The sequence below is a fragment of the Oncorhynchus masou genome, chromosome 23 (genome assembly GCF_036934945.1).
Source record: "Oncorhynchus masou masou isolate Uvic2021 chromosome 23, UVic_Omas_1.1, whole genome shotgun sequence".
NCBI lineage: Eukaryota > Metazoa > Chordata > Actinopteri > Salmoniformes > Salmonidae > Oncorhynchus > Oncorhynchus masou.
Window position 1 is genome coordinate 16,468,282 of NC_088234.1, and position 17,894 is coordinate 16,486,175.

Below are 17,894 nucleotides of genomic sequence, written 5' to 3' on the forward strand. Positions count from 1 at the left end.
AAGCTGTTAAGAGGCAAGACGTCATTTCGATTAAGACATGAGCAAGCTGAGACGGATCTAGGCACATAAGCAGACAATGAAAGCTCTTACAATGGGGGCACGTAAGTAGACAATTAAAGCTGTTAAAAAAAACTAAAATAAGATTTCTCTTAAACAGGCAATAGACTACATGTGCACCACCAAGTCAGAACAGTAGGCTAAGTTCTAAGGGAGTAAGGGAATTCACCCCCGTAGTGGACAAAAATGAATGGCAAATTATTGGCATAGGACAAACCATGTACACATTGGCCAATACCACCCAAAGCGGCGTTGATTCATGCAAAGTTTACTTCTATTGCCATATGGGTATTGCCAGTTGTAACACTTCAAAAATCCAACAGGTGGCGATTGCACTCCACCATGGTTTTTCATATTGATATTGGACTCCAAGTCAACATCCAAAAGCCAAATTTTGAAAAAATGAATTTTTTGAAAAAACGTATCACCCCTTAAAAAGTGCTTTCTGGACCGTTTTTCAAATTCTTTCGCTTTTTTGACAATTACACATGTATAAGAACTGTATGAAAATACTTTTGTCCAATTTTATTATCATAATTTTTTAAATTTTTTTACTTGCGCATTATTGCATATGTTTTGTCCATCTGCAATATGATTTCATAGGAAGTCAGAAGTCAAAAGTCAAAAATTATTAAATTTCATAAAAAACTTCACACACCCCTAAAAAAGTGCTTTCTGGACCGTTTTTCGAAATTTTTTCGCATTTTGTGTCAGTTACACACGTATAAGAACTGTATCAACATACTTTAGTCATATTTTATTATCATAATGTTTTTTTTTTTTTTTTGCTTGTGCATAAGGCATATGTTTTGTGGGGGCCAAATGTCATAAGAAATTTGACATGCTCAAAAATCCTTCAGAAATGCAAAATTGACTGGCCTGATGAACTCGGGATGGCCGGGCAGTGATTGTTGTTCCTTTCAATCACTCGTGGTGTTGATTTCATCATGTCCATTTGTTTATGTTTTCTCACTTTTGCAAAGTCACTGTGCATTTGCCATATGGTTAACTGGGCATTCACCATCACCAATTTGTCATGCCATAAAAATCATGCAGGAATGCCAAATTGACTGGCCCGATGAACTCGGGATGGCTGGGCAGTGATTCTGGAACCTCTCCATCGCTCGTTTGGCTTGATTTCAGAATGTCGCTTTTGGTGATGGTACCTCACCGCTAAACATATTGCTAATGGACAAGAGTCACCTGCAAGTCACCGTCCATCAGTCAATTTGATATCATTCAAAGCTAACTATTGGAGGCACTGTCAGTCTCTACGCACCCCAATGATACGTCCCTCCATCCATGTTGTGTATCTGTGTGATTTAGTTTTCCTTTGAATTTTTATGGGAAAAATGACTGATTTACAGTTCATGGGGGTTGCCTAATCATATATATGAAGTTTTGGAAAGATCTGATTTTTTTAACCCCTCCAAACAGCCCATGAGAGACCAATTATGGCACTTCCGGTTGGCACAGGAAGCTGTAACTCAACATACATCCTCATTGGGGTATTCCATTAGAGAATCCTGAGTTTTAAGTCTTTACCATTAAAACTGACTGATTTACACAGGGTTGAATGCACTATGTCTATCAAACTGCAGGCAGGTTATGGGTATACACTTTTAGGGCGATTTGAACCACTTCCGGTTGGTCCAGGAAGCTTAGAATCGACACAGGTAGACCTTATAGTGGTCTGATGGACTTGTACCAAAGACAGGTTCATACAACATTCATAACCCATATAGACTCCAGGTTGTATTTAGTGGAGCAGCCAATATATTCCTATGGGGAGAGAAGTCAATGAACACTGTTTTTATGTAAACACCTTCTTTTGACTGTGAAGGGTTAATGTCACACGGTCAAGGATAGGCTTGGACAGATCAGGAGGACCTTAGGAACATTCCTGTGGTTGAATTGTCTTTCTAAACCTAACGGTTCCGCCGCTGTCACCCAAAATCAAATGACGTACTGGTGAAGGCTTCATATTGGGCCTATTTTTCTCATGGTCGCCGCGCTCAGACCGAGCGAGCTACGGTCAAGCGGGGCACCTCGTTGGACTCGGCATAGTCTGGACACTATGGTGATGCCATTGTTTGTGTTGATTTCAGAATGTCCATTTGGTCATGTTTTCTCACTTTTGCAAAGTCACTGTGCATTTGCCATATGGTTAACTGGGCAGTCACCATCACCAATTTGTCATGCCATAAAAATCATGCAGGAATGCCAAATTGACTGGCCCGATGACATAGGGATGGCTGGGCAGTGATTTTGGTACCTCTCCATCGCTCGTTTGGGTTGATTTCAGAATGTCGCTTTTGGTGATGGTACCTCACCGCTTAAACATATTGCAAATGTTCCTTACTTTTGCAAAGTCACTAAAAATTCTTGCAGGAATGCCAAATTGACTGGCCCGATGACCTCGGGATGGCTGGGCAGTGATACTGGTACCTCTCCATCGCTCGTTTGGGCTGATTTCAGAATGTCGCTTTTGGTGATGGTACCTCACTGTTAAAACATATTGCAAATGTTGTCTCACTTTTGCAAAGTCACTGTGCATTTGCCATATGGTTAACTGGGCAGTCACCATTACCAATTTGTCATGCTATAAAAATCATGCAGGAATGCCAAATTGACTGGCCCGATGCCATAGGGATGGCTGTGCAGTGATACTGGTACCTCTCCATCGCTCGTTTGGGTTGATTTCAGAATGTCGCTTTTGGTGATGGTACCTCACTGTTAAAACATATTGCAAATGTTCCTTACTTTTGCAAAGTCACTGAAAATTTGTGCAGGAATGCCAAATTGACTGGCCCGATGACCTCGGGATGTCTGGGCAGTGATTATGGTACCTCTCCATTGCTCGTTAGGGTTGATTCCAGAATGTCCATTTGGTGATTTTTCTCACTCTTTCAAAGTCACTGTGCATTTGCCATATGGTTAACTGGGCAGTCACCATTACCAATTTGTCATGCTATAAAAATCATGCAGGAATGCCAAATTGACTGGCCCGATGACCTCGGGATGGCTGGGCAGTGATACTGGTACCTCTCCATCGTTCGTTAGGGTTGATTTTAGAATGTCGCTTTTGGTGATGGTACCTCACCGCTTAAACATATTGCTAATGGACAAGAGTCACCTGCAAGTCACCGTCCATCAGTCAATTTGATATCATTCAAAGCTAACTATTGGAGGCACTGTCAGTCTCTACGCACCCCAATGATACGTCCCTCAATCCATGTTGTGTATCTGTGTGATTTAGTTTTCCTTTGAATTTTTATGGGAAAAATGACTGATTTACAGTTCATGGGGGTTGCCTAATCATATATATGAAGTTTTGGAAAGATCTGATATTTTTAACCCCTCCAAACAGCCCATGAGACACCAATTATGGCACTTCCGGTTGGCACAGGAAGCTGTAACTCAACATACATCCTCATTGGGGTATTCCATTAGAGAATCCTGAGTTTTAAGTCTTTACCATGAAAACTGACTGATTTTGTCATGTCTTGTTATGTCTGTTCCTGTCCTTTCTCTTCACTCTGTCTCTCTCTGCTGGTCTTTTTAGGTTACCTTCTCTGTCTCTCATTCTTCAGCTGTTCTACATCTTCCCTAACTAGCTCATTCACTCTTTCACACCTGTTCTCTCTTCCCCCTCTGATTAGGTCTCTATTTCTCTCTCTGTTCCTGCTACTTTCAGTGTCTGATTCTTGTTTGTGTTTTTTGATGCCAGAAGCAAGCTGTCGTCGCGTTTGCTTCCACCTTGTCCTATCCTGTCGGAGTCTGCCTGGCAGGTGCATCCTGCATTATACTAACGTTCTTTTTGTTCCATTGACCGTTGGAAGAGGATTTATGCCATTCCTGTTTTTTCATTAAAGAACTCTGTTTTCTGTTAAAACCGCTTTTGGGTCTTCACTCAAGTACATAACAGAAGAATCAGACCAAGAATGGACCCAGCGGCTCCGGACCCTTTTCACTCCGCCGTCGAGATCCAGGGAGCGATGCTAGGCAGACACGAGGAGGAATTGTCTGCTGCTCGACATGCCGTTGAGACCCTGGCCGTCCAAGTCTCCGACCTCACAAGACAGGTTCACCAACTCCACCTCGATCCACCGCCCACTTCCAGGGTTTCCGAGTCTCCGGAGCCCAGGATCAACAACCCGCCGTGTTACTCTGGGGAGCCCACTGAGTGCCGCTCATTCCTCACTCAGTGTGATGTGGTGTTCTCTCTCAGCCCAACACTTACTCCAGGAGCGCAGCCCGCATCGCCTACGTCATTTCTCTCCTTACCGGACGGGCACGTGAGTGGGGCACGGCAGTCTGGGAGGCGAGGGCTGAGTGTATTAACCAGTATCAAGACTTTAAGGAGGAGATGATACGGGTTTTTGACCGTTCTGTTTTTGGGGAGGAGGCTTCCAGGGCCCTGTCTTCCCTATGTCAGGGGAATCGATCCATAACGGATTATTCTATTGAGTTTCGCACTCTCGCTGCCTCAAGTGACTGGAACGAGCCGGCTTTGCTCGCTCGTTTTCTGGAGGGTCTCCTCATCGAGGTTAAGGACGAGATCCTCTCCCGGGAGGTTCCTTCCAGTCTGGACTCCTTAATAGCTCTCGCTATTCGCATAGAGCGACGGTTTGATCTTCGTCGCCGAGCTCGTGGAAAGGAGCTCGCGTTCTCCGCTGCTCCCCTCTCCACATCACTGCCACCTGCCGCATCACTGCCACCCTCCTCCGCCGGCTCGGATGCTGAGCCTATGCAGCTGGGGGTATCCGCATCTCGGCCAAGGAGAAGGAACGGAGAATCACCAATCGCCTCTGTCTCTACTGCGGCTCCGCTGGTCATTTTGTCACCTCATGTCCAGTAAAAGCCAGAGCTCATCAGTAAGAGGAGGGCTACTGGTGAGCGCAACTACTCAGGCCTCTCCTTCTGGATCACGCACTACTTTTCCGGTCCATCTCCGCTGGCCCGGTTCATCTGCTTCCTGCAGTGCCTTGATAGACTCTGGGGCGGAGGGCTGTTTTATGGACGAGACCTGGGCTCGGGAACATGACATTCCTCTCAGACAGTTAGGGGAGCCCACGGCCTTGTTCGCTTTAGATGGTAGTTCTCTCCCCAAGATTCAGCGTGAGACGCTGCCTTTAACCCTCACTGTCTCTGGTAATCATAGCGAAACCATTTCTTTTTTAATTTTTCGTTCACCTTTTACACCTGTTGTTTTGGGTCATCCCTGGCTAGTGCGCCATAACCCTTCTATTAATTGGTCTAGTAATACTATCCTATCCTGGAATGTTTCTTGTCATGTGACCTGTTTAATGTCTGCTATCCCTCCTGTTTCCTCTGTCTCTTCTTCACAGGAGGAGCCTGGCGATTTGACAGGGGTGCCGGAGGAGTATCACGATCTGCGCACGGTGTTCAGTCGTTCCAAGGCCACTTCTCTCCCTCCACACCGGTCGTATGACTGTAGTATTGATCTCCTTCCGGGAACTACTCCCCCCGGGGTAGATTATACTCTCTGTCGGCTCCCGAACGTAAGGCTCTCGAGGATTATTTGTCGGTTTCGCTCGACGCAGGTACCATAGTCTCCTCCTCCTCTCCCGCCGGAGCGGGGTTTTTTTTTGTTCAGAAGAAGGACGGGTCCCTGCGCCCATGCGTGGATTATCGAGGGCTGAATGACATAACAGTTAAGAATCGTTATCCGCTTCCTCTTATGTCTTCAGCCTTCGAGATCCTGCAGGAGCCAGGTTTTTCACCAAATTGGACCTTCGTAACGCCTACCATCTCGTGCGCATCAGGGAGGGGGACGAGTGGAAGACGGCGTTTAACACTCCGTTAGGGCTCTTTGAATACCGGGTTCTTCCTTTCGGCCTCGTTAACGCTCCAGCTGTCTTTCAGGCACTAGTTAACGACGTCCTGAGAGACATGCTGAACATTTTTGTTTTCGTTTACATGGACGATATCCTGATTTTTTCACCGTCTCTCTCGATTCATGTTCAGCACGTGCGGCGCGTCCTCCAGCGCCTTTTGGAGAACTGTCTTTATGTGAAGGCTGAGAAGTGCATTTTTCATGCCGCCTCTGTCCCTTTTCTCGGTTCCGTTATTTCCGCTGAGGGCATTAAGATGGATCCCGCTAAGGTCCAGGCTGTCATTGATTGGCCCGTTCCTAAGTCACGCGTCGAGCTGCAGCGCTTTCTGGGCTTCGCTAATTTCTATCGTCGTTTCATCCGTAATTTCGGTCAGGTGGCAGCTCCCCTCACAGCCCTTACTTCTGTTAAGACGTGCTTTAAGTGGTCCGTTTCCGCCCAGGGAGCTTTTGATCTTCTTAAGAATCGTTTTACATCCGCTCCTATTCTTGTTACACCTGACATCTCTAGACAGTTTGTTGTTGAGGTTGACGCGTCAGAGGTGGGCGTGGGAGCCATTCTTTCTCAGCGCTCTCTCTCTGACGGCAAGGTCCATCCTTGCGCGTTTTCTCTCTCATCGCTTATCGCCGTCAGAACGTAACTATGATGTTGGTAATCGCGAACTGCTCGCCATCCGCTTAGCCCTAGGCGAATGGCGACAGTGGTTGGAGGGGGCGACCGTTCCTTTTGTCGTTTGGACTGACCATAGGAACCTTGAGTACATCCGTTCAGCCAAACGACTTAATGCGCGTCAGGCTCGTTGGGCTCTGTTTTTCGCTCGTTTCGAGTTTGTTATTTCTTATCGTCCGGGCTCAAAAACACCAAGCCTGATGCTTTATCTCGTCTCTTCAGTTCTTCTGAGGTCTCCACCGACCCCGAGGGGATTCTCCCTGACGGGCGTGTTGTCGGGTTGACTGTCTGGGGAATTGAGAGGCAGGTAAAGCAAGCACTCGCTCACACTCCGTCGCCGCGAGCTTGTCCTAGGAACCTTCTGTTCGTTCCCGTTCCTACTCGTCCGGCCGTTCTTCTGTGGGCCCACTCTGCCAAGTTAGCCGGCCACCCCGGCGTTCGGGGTACGCTCGCTTCCATTCGCCAGCGTTTCTGGTGGCCCACTCGGGAACGTGACGCGCGTCGATTTGTCGCCGCTTGTTCGGTCTGCGCGCAGACTAAATCTGGGAACTCTCCTCCTGCCGGCCGTCTCAGACCGCTTCCCATTCCCTCTCGACCGTGGTCTCACATCGCTTTAGATTTTATCACCGGACTGCCTTCATCAGCGGGAAGACAGTTATTCTTACGGTTGTCGATAGATTCTCTAAGGCGGCTCATTTCATTCCTCTCGATAAGCTCCCTTCTGCTAAGGAGACGGCTCAGATCATTATCGAGAATGTTTTCCGAATTCATGGCCTTCCGTCTGACGTCGTTTCCGACAGAGGCCCGCAGTTCACGTCTCAATTTTGGAGGGAGTTTTGCCGTTTGATTGGGGCTTCCGTCAGTCTCTCGTCCGGCTTTCATCCCCAGTCTAACGGTCAAGCCGAACGGGCCAATCAGACTGTTGGTCGCATTTTTTACGCAGTCTTTCTTTTCGTAACCCTGCGTCTTGGTCAGAACAGCTCCCTGGGCAGAGTACGCCCACAACTCGCTTCCCTCGTCTGCTACCGGTCTATCCCCTTTTCAGTGTAGCCTCGGGTACCAGCCTCCGCTGTTCTCATCTCAGCTCGCCGAGTCCTGCGTCCCCTCCGCTCAGGCTTTTGTCCAGCGTTGCGGCGCACCTGGAAGGGGGTCAGGTCGGCACTTTGCCGTAATAGGGCGCAGACTGTGAGGGCCGCTAATAAGCGTAGGACCAAGAGTCCTAGATATTGTTGCGGTCAGAGAGTATGGCTCTCCACTCAGAACCTTCCCCTTAAGACAGCTTCTCGCAAGTTGGCCCCGCGGTTCATTGGTCCGTTCCGTATTTCTCAGGTCATTAATCCTGTCGCAGTGCGACTTCTTCTCCCGCTATCTTCGTCGCGTTCACCCGGTCTTCCATGTCTCCTGTGTTAAGCCCGTTCTTCGCGCCCCCGCTCGTCCCTCCCCCCATCCTTGTCGAGGGCGCACCCATCTACAGGGTTCGTAAGATTTTGGACATGCGCCCTCGGGGCCGTGGTCATCAGTACCTAGTGGATTGGGAGGGGTACGGTCCTGAGGAGAGGAGTTGGGTTCCCTCTCGGGACGTGCTGGACCGTTCGCTGATCGATGATTTCCTCCGTTGCCGCCAGGTTTCCTCCTCGAGTGCGCCAGGAGGCGCTCGGTGAGTGGGGGTACTGTCATGTCTTGTTATGTCTGTTCCTGTCCTTTCTCTTCACTCTGTCTCTCTCTGCTGGTCTTTTTAGGTTACCTTCTCTGTCTCTCATTCTTCAGCTGTTCTACATCTTCCCTAACTAGCTCATTCACTCTTTCACACCTGTTCTCTCTTCCCCCTCTGATTAGGTCTCTATTTCTCTCTCTGTTCCTGCTACTTTCAGTGTCTGATTCTTGTTTGTGTTTTTTGATGCCAGAAGCAAGCTGTCGTCGCGTTTGCTTCCACCTTGTCCTATCCTGTCGGAGTCTGCCTGGCAGGTGCATCCTGCATTATACTAACGTTCTTTTTGTTCCATTGACCGTTGGAAGAGGATTTATGCCATTCCTGTTTTTTCATTAAAGAACTCTGTTTTCTGTTAAAACCGCTTTTGGGTCTTCACTCAAGTACATAACAGATTTACACAGGGTTCAATGCACTATGTCCATCAAATTGCAGGCAGTGTATGGGTATACACTTTTAGGGCGATTTGAACCACTTCCGGTTGGTCCAGGAAGCTTAGAATCGACACAGGTAGACCTTATAGTGGTCTGATGGACTGGTACCAAAGACAGGTTCATACAACATTCATAACCCATATAGACTCCAGGTTGTATTTAGTGGAGCAGCCAATATATTCCTATGGGGAGAGAAGTCAATGAACACTGTTTTTATGTAAACACCTTCTTTTGACTGTGAAGGGTTAATGTCACACGGTCAAGGATAGGCTTGGACAGATCAGGAGGACCTTAGGAACAGTCCTGTGGTTGAATTGTCTTTCTAAACCTAACGGTTCCGCCGCTGTCACTCAAAATCAAATGACGTACTGGTGCAGGCTTCATATTGGGCCTATTTTTCTCATGGTCGCTGCGCTCAGACCGAGCGAGCTACGGTCAAGCGGGGCACCTCGTTGGACTCGGCACAGTCTGGACACTATGGTCATGCCATTGTTTGTGTTGATTTCAGAATGTCCATTTGGTCGTGTTTTCTCACTTTTGCAAAGTCACTGTGCATTTGCCATATGGTTAACTGGGCAGTCACCATTACCAATTTGTCATGCTATAAAAACCATGCAGGAATGCCAAATTGACTGGCCCGATGACCTCGGGATGGCTGGGCAGTGATACTGGTACCTCTCCATCGCTCGTTTGGGTTGATTTCAGAATGTCGCTTTTGGTGATGGTACCTCACTGTTAAAACATATTGCAAATGTTCCTTACTTTTGCAAAGTCACTGAAAATTTGTGCAGGAATGCCAAATTGACTGGCCCGATGACCTCGGGATGTCTGGGCAGTGATTATGGTACCTCTCCATCGCTCGTTAGGGTTGATTCCAGAATGTCCATTTGGTGATTTTTCTCACTCTTTCAAAGTCACTGTGCATTTGCCATATGGTTAACTGGGCAGTCACCATCACCAATTTGTCATGCTATAAAAATCATGCAGGAATGCCAAATTGACTGGCCCGATGACCTCAGGATGGCTGGGCAGTGATACTGGTACCTCTCCATCGCTCGTTTGGGTTGATTTCAGAATGTCGCTTTTGGTGATGGTACCTCACTGTTAAAACATATTGCAAATGTTCCTTACTTTTGCAAAGTCACTGAAAATTTGTGCAGGAATGCCAAATTGACTGGCCCGATGAAGTCGGGATGGCTTGGCAGTGATTCTGGTACCTCTCCATCACTCGTTAGGGTTGATTCCAGAATGTCCATTTGGTGATTTTTCTCACTCTTTCAAAGTCACTGTGCATTTGCCATATGGTTAACTGGGCAGTCACCATTACCAATTTGTCATGCCATAAAAATCATGCAGGAATGCCAAATTGACTGGCCCGATGACATAGGGATGTCTGGGCAGTGATACTGGTACCTCTCCATCGCTCGTTTGGGTTGATTTCAGAATGTCGCTTTTGGTGATGGTACCTCACCGCTTAAACATATTGCTAATGGACAAGAGTCACCTGCAAGTCACCGTCCATCAGTCAATTTGATATCATTCTGACACCAAACTGATACAAACTGACACCAAACCCACTTTTCCCAACTCATTTAGGAGCCAAGTATAACATACTTCAGAGCTGGCCCAAAATTCACAAGGCCTTCGGTACAAAACATGAAAAAACCATAAAACACATAGTTACTTTCTAGCTGCGGGGCCAGTTCGGACATTATGTGTAGTCCTATGTGAGGCGACCCCGAATCCCGAGTTTCGGCTCGATAGGTCATTTGGTGTCCGAGTAAAAGCCTAATTGGTGCTGAAAATCCACTTTTTTCCATGCCTTGCTACGGGGTCCTTGAATGAGCTATCGGACCGAGATGTTGGGTTCTGTCTCTATGGGCCGAGACGGTCACAATGCACCTAGTCTTGTGTCTCTGGGACATTTCTAAATGTCGCCATTTTCGTAATGGTCAAAATGAATTGAAGTCATTGCAAATGTTCGACGCTGTTTCTCGGTCCGAGAACATTCTAGAGCGCCGTAACTCACCACGCACTATCTACCTGAGGTCTAGAACAGGATTCTAAAGTTTCGGAACTCTAGGTCTGACGGTTCTTTTTTAGCTCGAACAAAGCTAACTATTGGAGGCACTGTCAGTCTCTACACACCCCAATACGTCCCTCCATCCAAGTTGTGTATCTGTGTGATTTATTTTTCCTTTGAATTTTTATGGGAAAAATGACTGATTTACAGTTCATGGGGGTTGTCTAATCACACATATGAAGTTTTGGACAGATCTGATTTTTTTAACCCTTCCAAACAGCCCCTGAGACACCAATTATGGCACTTCCGGTTGGCACAGGAAGCTATAAATACACACATGTCTTGACTGACATAGAAACCTAGGGAATCCTGAGTTTTAAGTCTTTAAGTTGAGAATTGACTGATCTACACAGGGTTGAATAATGCAGAGGCCTCGGCACCTTTCGAGGTGATGTACATCCAAATACCTTTTGGGTCAATTTAACCACTTCCGGTTGCTCCAGGAAGCTTAGAATCGACACAGGTAGACCTCATAGTGGTCTGATGGAATGTCATAGAAGACAGGTTCATACAGCATTCATAACCCATATAGACTCCAGGTTGTATTTAGGGGAGCAGGCAATGTATTCCTATGGTGAGAGAAGTCAATGCACACTGTTTTTTTGTAAACACCTTCTTTTAACTGTGAAAGGTTAATGCCACACAGTCAAGGTTAGGCTTGCACAGATCGGGAGGACCTTAGGAACAGTCCTGTGTTTGAATTGTCCTTCTAAACCTAACGGTTCCGCCGCTGTCACCCAAAATCCAATGACATTGTGGTGCAGGCATCATTGTGGGCCTATTTTTCTCATGGTCGCTGCGCTCAGACCGAGCGAGCTACGGTCAAGCGGGGCACCTCGTTGGACTCGGCACGGCCTTGGGATTATGTTTATGCCATTGCCTGCTCTCTGTGTCTTTAAACACCACGCTTTGTCACTCCATCCTTGCTGTGTGTGTGTGTGAGAGCTTTTCTTTGACATCTGTTGGGAAAAATGACTGATTTACAGTTCATGGGGGTTGTCTAATCACACATATGAAGTTTTGGACAGATCTGATTTTTTTAACCCTTCCAAACAGCCCCTGAGACACCAATTATGGCACTTCCGGTTGGCACAGGAAGCTATAAATACACACATGTCTTGACTGACATAGAAACCTAGGGAATCCTGAGTTTTAAGTCTTTAAGTTGAGAATTGACTGATCTACACAGGGTTGAATAATGCAGAGGCCTCGGCACCTTTCGAGGTGATGTACATCCAAATACCTTTTGGGTCAATTTATCCACTTCCGGTTGCTCCGGGAAGCTTAGAATCGACACAGGTAGACCTCATAGTGGTCTGATGGAATGTCATAGAAGACAGGTTCATACAGCATTCATAACCCATAAAGACCCCATGTTGTATTTAGGGGAGCAGGCAATGTATTCCTATGGGGAGAGAAGTCAATGCACACTGTTTTTATGTAAACACCTTCTTTTAACTGTGAAAGGTTAATGCCACACAGTCAAGGTTAGGCTTGCACAGATCGGGAGGACCTTAGGAACAGTCCTGTGTTTGAATTGTCCTTCTAAACCTAACGGTTCCGCCGCTGTCACCCAAAATCAAATGACATTGTGGTGCAGGCTTCATTGTGGGCCTATTTTTCTCATGGTCGCTGCGCTCAGACCGAGTGAGCTACGGTCAAGCGGGGCACCTCGTTGGACTCGGCCCTGCCTTGGGATTATGTGTATGCCATTGCCTGCTCTCTGTGTCTTTAAACACCACGCTTTGTCACTCCATCCTTGCTGTGTGTGTGTGTGAGAGCTTTTCTTTGACATCTGTTGGGAAAAATGACTGATTTACAGTTCAAGGGGGTTGTCTAATCACACATATGAAGTTTTGGACAGATCTGATTTTTTTAACCCTTCCAAACAGCCCCTGAGACACCAATTATGGCACTTCCGGTTGGCACAGGAAGCTATAAATAAACTCATATCCTCATTGGGGTATGCCTTTACAGAATCCTGAGTTTTAAGTCTTTACGTTAAGAACTGAGTTATTTACGGAGGGTTTAGTGAGTGTGTGTTATTTCAGAAAATCATAGAAAATCACAGAAATGTCGCAGAGCTCCGCAGCACATTTTAAAAATACTCGTATGAACACCCTGCAACTGGATCTGTAACCGTTGAAAAAAACCCCCACCTATATCTGAACATCATGATCTGGTCACCGTACGATTTCTCGTAAATGACGATAGATAAATGGCCGATTTTTTTTTTATTGACACCGGAGGCTCCTTGACTTTGACGTGAAGTGAAAAAATCTTTTCTCTATTTTCATTTTGGACCTTTAATCCCAGAAATATGGCCATAACTCAAAAACCGTTGAGGCCTAGACGCCATCTTGTTCGGGGCCATCTTCCCATAATGCCAAACCTACGCTCACCAAGTTTCGGCTTCGAAATATTTTCAGTTTTCGAGATATGGCACGTCGTGATTCGGGATGTTTTGTCCAATAGCAATATGATTGCTTATGCCCTCTTGTGGGATATTCCGGCATAGCGCAAAAATGGGCTAAAATTTGTTTATTTTATTAAACGAAAACCGAATGTCCGACAAAGTTCATTTGATGACTTCCCGGTAGGTCTGGCCCTACCGCTCGGCCCGACGCCGTCCCGAATTTCTAAAATGTTTTCGGACGTCTAGTAAGGGACCGTACAGTTCCAATAGGGACTTTCTCACTAACCATACGGTGATTGTCGAAATGTTCCCTTAAGGCACATATGTCAGAGTCAAGGCCCGCGGGCCACATCCGGCCCGCGAGAAGGTTTTTTACGGCCCCTGGGATGATCTTGATTTATTATTAGAACCGGCCCGCAGACCGCAGCAAGCCGGCAGCCCGCAGATCTTTTACACGCACCAATACTACATTTCCCACAATGCAACGGTGACGCACCGAGCAGTAGGCTGCTTCATTTCAATATTTATTGGCACAGCAGTCGTCAGCATCACAGTAAAATTAACTTTCAGATACCCATCAAAAATGGCAAAACGGAAGGTGGACACTGAGAACCGGGGTTTCAAACAAGGTGGGAGTCGGAGTATATGTTCACGGAGGTAGCTGGAAAACCTGTGTGTCTTCTGTGTGGAGAAAGTGTGGCGGTACTGAAAGAGTATAATCTGAGACGACATTATGAAACGAAACACGCGGACAAAAACAAGAATATGGACATGGAACAAAGGCTACAAAAGGCAGAGGAATTAAAACGAGGCCTCAAATCTCGACAGGCTCTGTTCAAAAAAGCCAAATCACAAGGCCAGGCTGCTGTCAAGGCCAGTTTTATTTTGGCAGAAGAGATCGCTAAATCAGCCCGGCCATTTACGGAGGGGATTTCATCAAAAACTGCATGATTAAAGTTTGTGACGAAGTTTGCCCAGAAAAAAGGCAACTCTTTTTAAATGTGAGTCTGAGCAGAAACACCATTGCCGAGAGAGTAGACCAGTTGTCCATCAATCTAAAAGAGCAGCTTGTGAAAAAGGGAAAAGATTTCATTGCATATTCCTTGGCTGTGGATGAGAGCACCGACATTTCTGACATTGCCCAGTTGTCAATTTTCATCCGCGGAGTGGACTCCAGCCTAAGCGTGACAGAGGAGTTTTTGGCTTTACGTCCTATGCATGGCACAACTACGGGGCATGATTTGTATGAAGAGGTGTCAAGATGTGTAAATGAGATGGAGCTGCCTTGGGAAAAACTCGTGGGTTTGACAACCGACGGAGCACCTGCGATGTGTGGACACAGGAGCGGACTGGTGGCGAAGATACGGGAAAAGATGCAAGAGGAAAACGCGACAGGTGAGCTGACAGCTTATCATTGTATCATACACCAGGAAGCGTTGTGCGGTAAAGCCTTGAAAATGGAGCATGTAATGAGCATCATCACGCGCACAGTTAACTTTATCAGAGCCAAAGGTTTGAATCACCGCCAGTTCAAGGCATTTCTGACGGAGTTAGAAACGGAGCATGGTGATTTGCCTTATCACACAGAGGTGCGATGGCTAAGCCAGGGAAAGGTGCTTCAAAGATGTTTCGAGCTTCGTGAGGAGATTTGTCTGTTCTTGGACAGCAAAGGGAAAGACACAACACAACTCCGAGACGAAATGTTTCTGTGTGAAATGGCTTTTCTGTGTGACATTACGAGTCATCTGAATGCAATGAACTTGCAGCTGCAGGGTCGGGATCATGTCATCTCTGATATGTACAGTACAGTGAAGGCATTTAAAACCAAACTGACTCTGTGGGAGACGCAGATGCGGAAAGAAAATTTGAGCCACTTTCCCAGCTGCCAGACCATGAAAGAGAAGCTCTCTACCAGTGCGTTCCCGAGCGCACAGTTGGCTGATAAAATAGGTATGCTTGCCGCTGACTTTCGACGCCGATTTGCTGACTTTGAAGCACAAAAAAGCAGGTTGGAACTGCTCGGTAACCCATTTGCTGTTGACGTGGAAAGCTCACCACCAAACCTCCAAATGGAGTTGATTGACCTCCAATGCAATGATGCACTGAGGGCAAAATATGCGGCAGTGGGTGCTGCGGAGTTCGCCCGTTTCCTCCCCGACACAATGCCCCAGCTGCGCATCCAGGCTGCTCAAACGTTGTCTATGTTTGGCAGCACATACCTGTGTGAACAACTTTTTCTTTGATGAACCTGAACAAAACATCACACAGAAGTCGACTTACTGCTGAACACCTCCACTCAATTCTGAGGATTTCCTCAGCTCAGAGCCTTACCCCGAACATTGATGAACTTGTGGAAAAGATGGGACACCACCAAGTATCACCCTCAACCTCAAACAAGTGAACATTACTGTGCAATCACATATTTAGAGTTTTTACTCAGTTCAAGTTTAAAAGTTAAAGTTTAATATTTGTTTTCACTGCATGTTACTTCTCCTTAAACAAAGTGTTGTTTTTGATTAATAGATTTTTGCACTTTATTTTATTGTATTTCAATCCAATTATATTTTAAAAATATTTCAGTTGAGTGGATGATAGAAAATTGCTATTATTGTTTTTTTCTTTGAAGTAAATTTAGCCCACTTTTGCTAAAATAGAAAATATAGGCTACTGATGGTGCCTTGAATACCGGTTTCTTTCATTTAATGTTCATGTTATGGGGATTTTTATATAAAGGAAATTTGTCTTTTGTGTCTGTTGAAAATTAAAGATTACTGACAGAGCCATAAGAAAATATTGCTTTATTTATCTGATCATATTGGAATATATTTGTTAGGTTTTCAGTAGGTTCAATTAGGTTCACTAGACTATATGCGTCATTTAAAAATTTTTCAATGAACATTCGAACAGTCCGGCCCTCGGCTTGTAGCTAAATTTTTTATTTGGCCCTCCGTCCATTTGACTTTGACACCCCTGCCTTAAGGTATGAAAGGGACCACATTCTCAGGATGAGAAACATAGGCTACTAACAGCTTACTACACATACACTTAGTATTACTTTCTTAGCTACAGTATACATATCTCCCTGGCATATTACATCATTTATGCAGCAGCTTACTAGACATTTTTATGGACTCGCCATTGTTGTGATGTGCTCACTTGAACCGGAATTTGTCACAGCAGTCCTTCTCGTGGGCAAACTTCTGAATTACTTTGTCATCAAAGTCTGGCATTCTCTGTATGAAGTCATGCTGGATTGACAGAATGGACATTTAACCTTTTCTGGCCCACGGTGGAAACGTTTCTCTCTGACTCTGCGGTTGTCATAAGTGATCCTGCAGGTTGTTCTTGTAGAGTGATTTCAATAAAGAAAGTGCTGTCTTTCTTTGCAGCTCAGGATAGTGGACAGCTCTGTTTTCCACTTCTCCTGGGTGCCCACAGGCCATAACCTGGTAGCACATTGGAGGTCTGCGGTGGGAAAATAAGGTACATAAGTCGGGGAAAATGATTGTGTTATTGTGTCAAGCACGTACCTATTCTCCTCAATTTGTTGGTTGTGAAGGTCGATGGCTCGTCTATACGCCTAGCCGAGCCAGTAATCCCAGTTTAACAGCGTTGTCTATACGTGATGCACAATTCTCATGTTTTGAGACACTTTCAAACAGATGTTTTAAATCCTTAAATCCAGACTTGGACCACACACCCTCTCCACTGAATAGCAGGCAGGGGAAGCAAAATAGTGATTGGCCACTGCTTCCTATCAAAACAATCATGGTTGAATTTGCGATTTCCGACTTGTTGTGTAATGTGTATGTCCAATGACCGATTAGCACCGAGACGTTTTATCCCTAATTTTTCTTCAAATGACAAGAATTGAAAAGGATTTGCCAGTAGATTGTTGACTTGATTCATGATGATGACTGCTAGCTTGAAAGTATGATGTTGACATGATCAGTCCAATCAAAGCTACTGTAGATATAACGTGATTTGACTTAATTTTATCTGTGGCCAATGACCTTGAACCTTCTTGAACGGCAATTTCAAATGTAACTCTACAGAGCAAATTTGAAAGTGTTAATTTAACACCAGGCATGTTCATTTTAACACTTGTCCAGTGTTTATATAGGTCCACTCTCAGTGTTAATTTAACACTTTTTGTAGTGGTAATATTGAAACAGTCTCTGAGTGTCAAGATATAACACTTCAGGTGTTGATAAAATTACCCACGGGAGTGTTTTTCAACACTCATTCAGTGTTTATATTGGGCCACTCAGTGTTAACACTTTGGGTAGTGTTCATATTGAAACACTTGGGAGTGTTTTTTCAACACCCTCAGTATTAAGCAGCAACACCTTTCAGTGTTGAGGATCAACTCTAGAGAAATGCATCCTATATGACACCAGGAAGTGCTTAAAAATGATATTGTTTTGTCTGGTTCTCTCACACTCATAAATCAAGCCTTTTATTAGCTTTTATTTCTTTCATCACATTCCCAGTGGGTCAGAAGTTTACATACACTCAATTAGTATTTGGTAGCATTGCCTTTAAATTGTTTAACTTGGGTCAAACGTTTCTGTTAGCCTTCCACAAGCTTCCCACAATAATTTGAATTTTGTCGCATTCCTCCTGACAGAGCTGGTGTAACTGAGTCAAGTTTTCTAGGCCTTCTTGC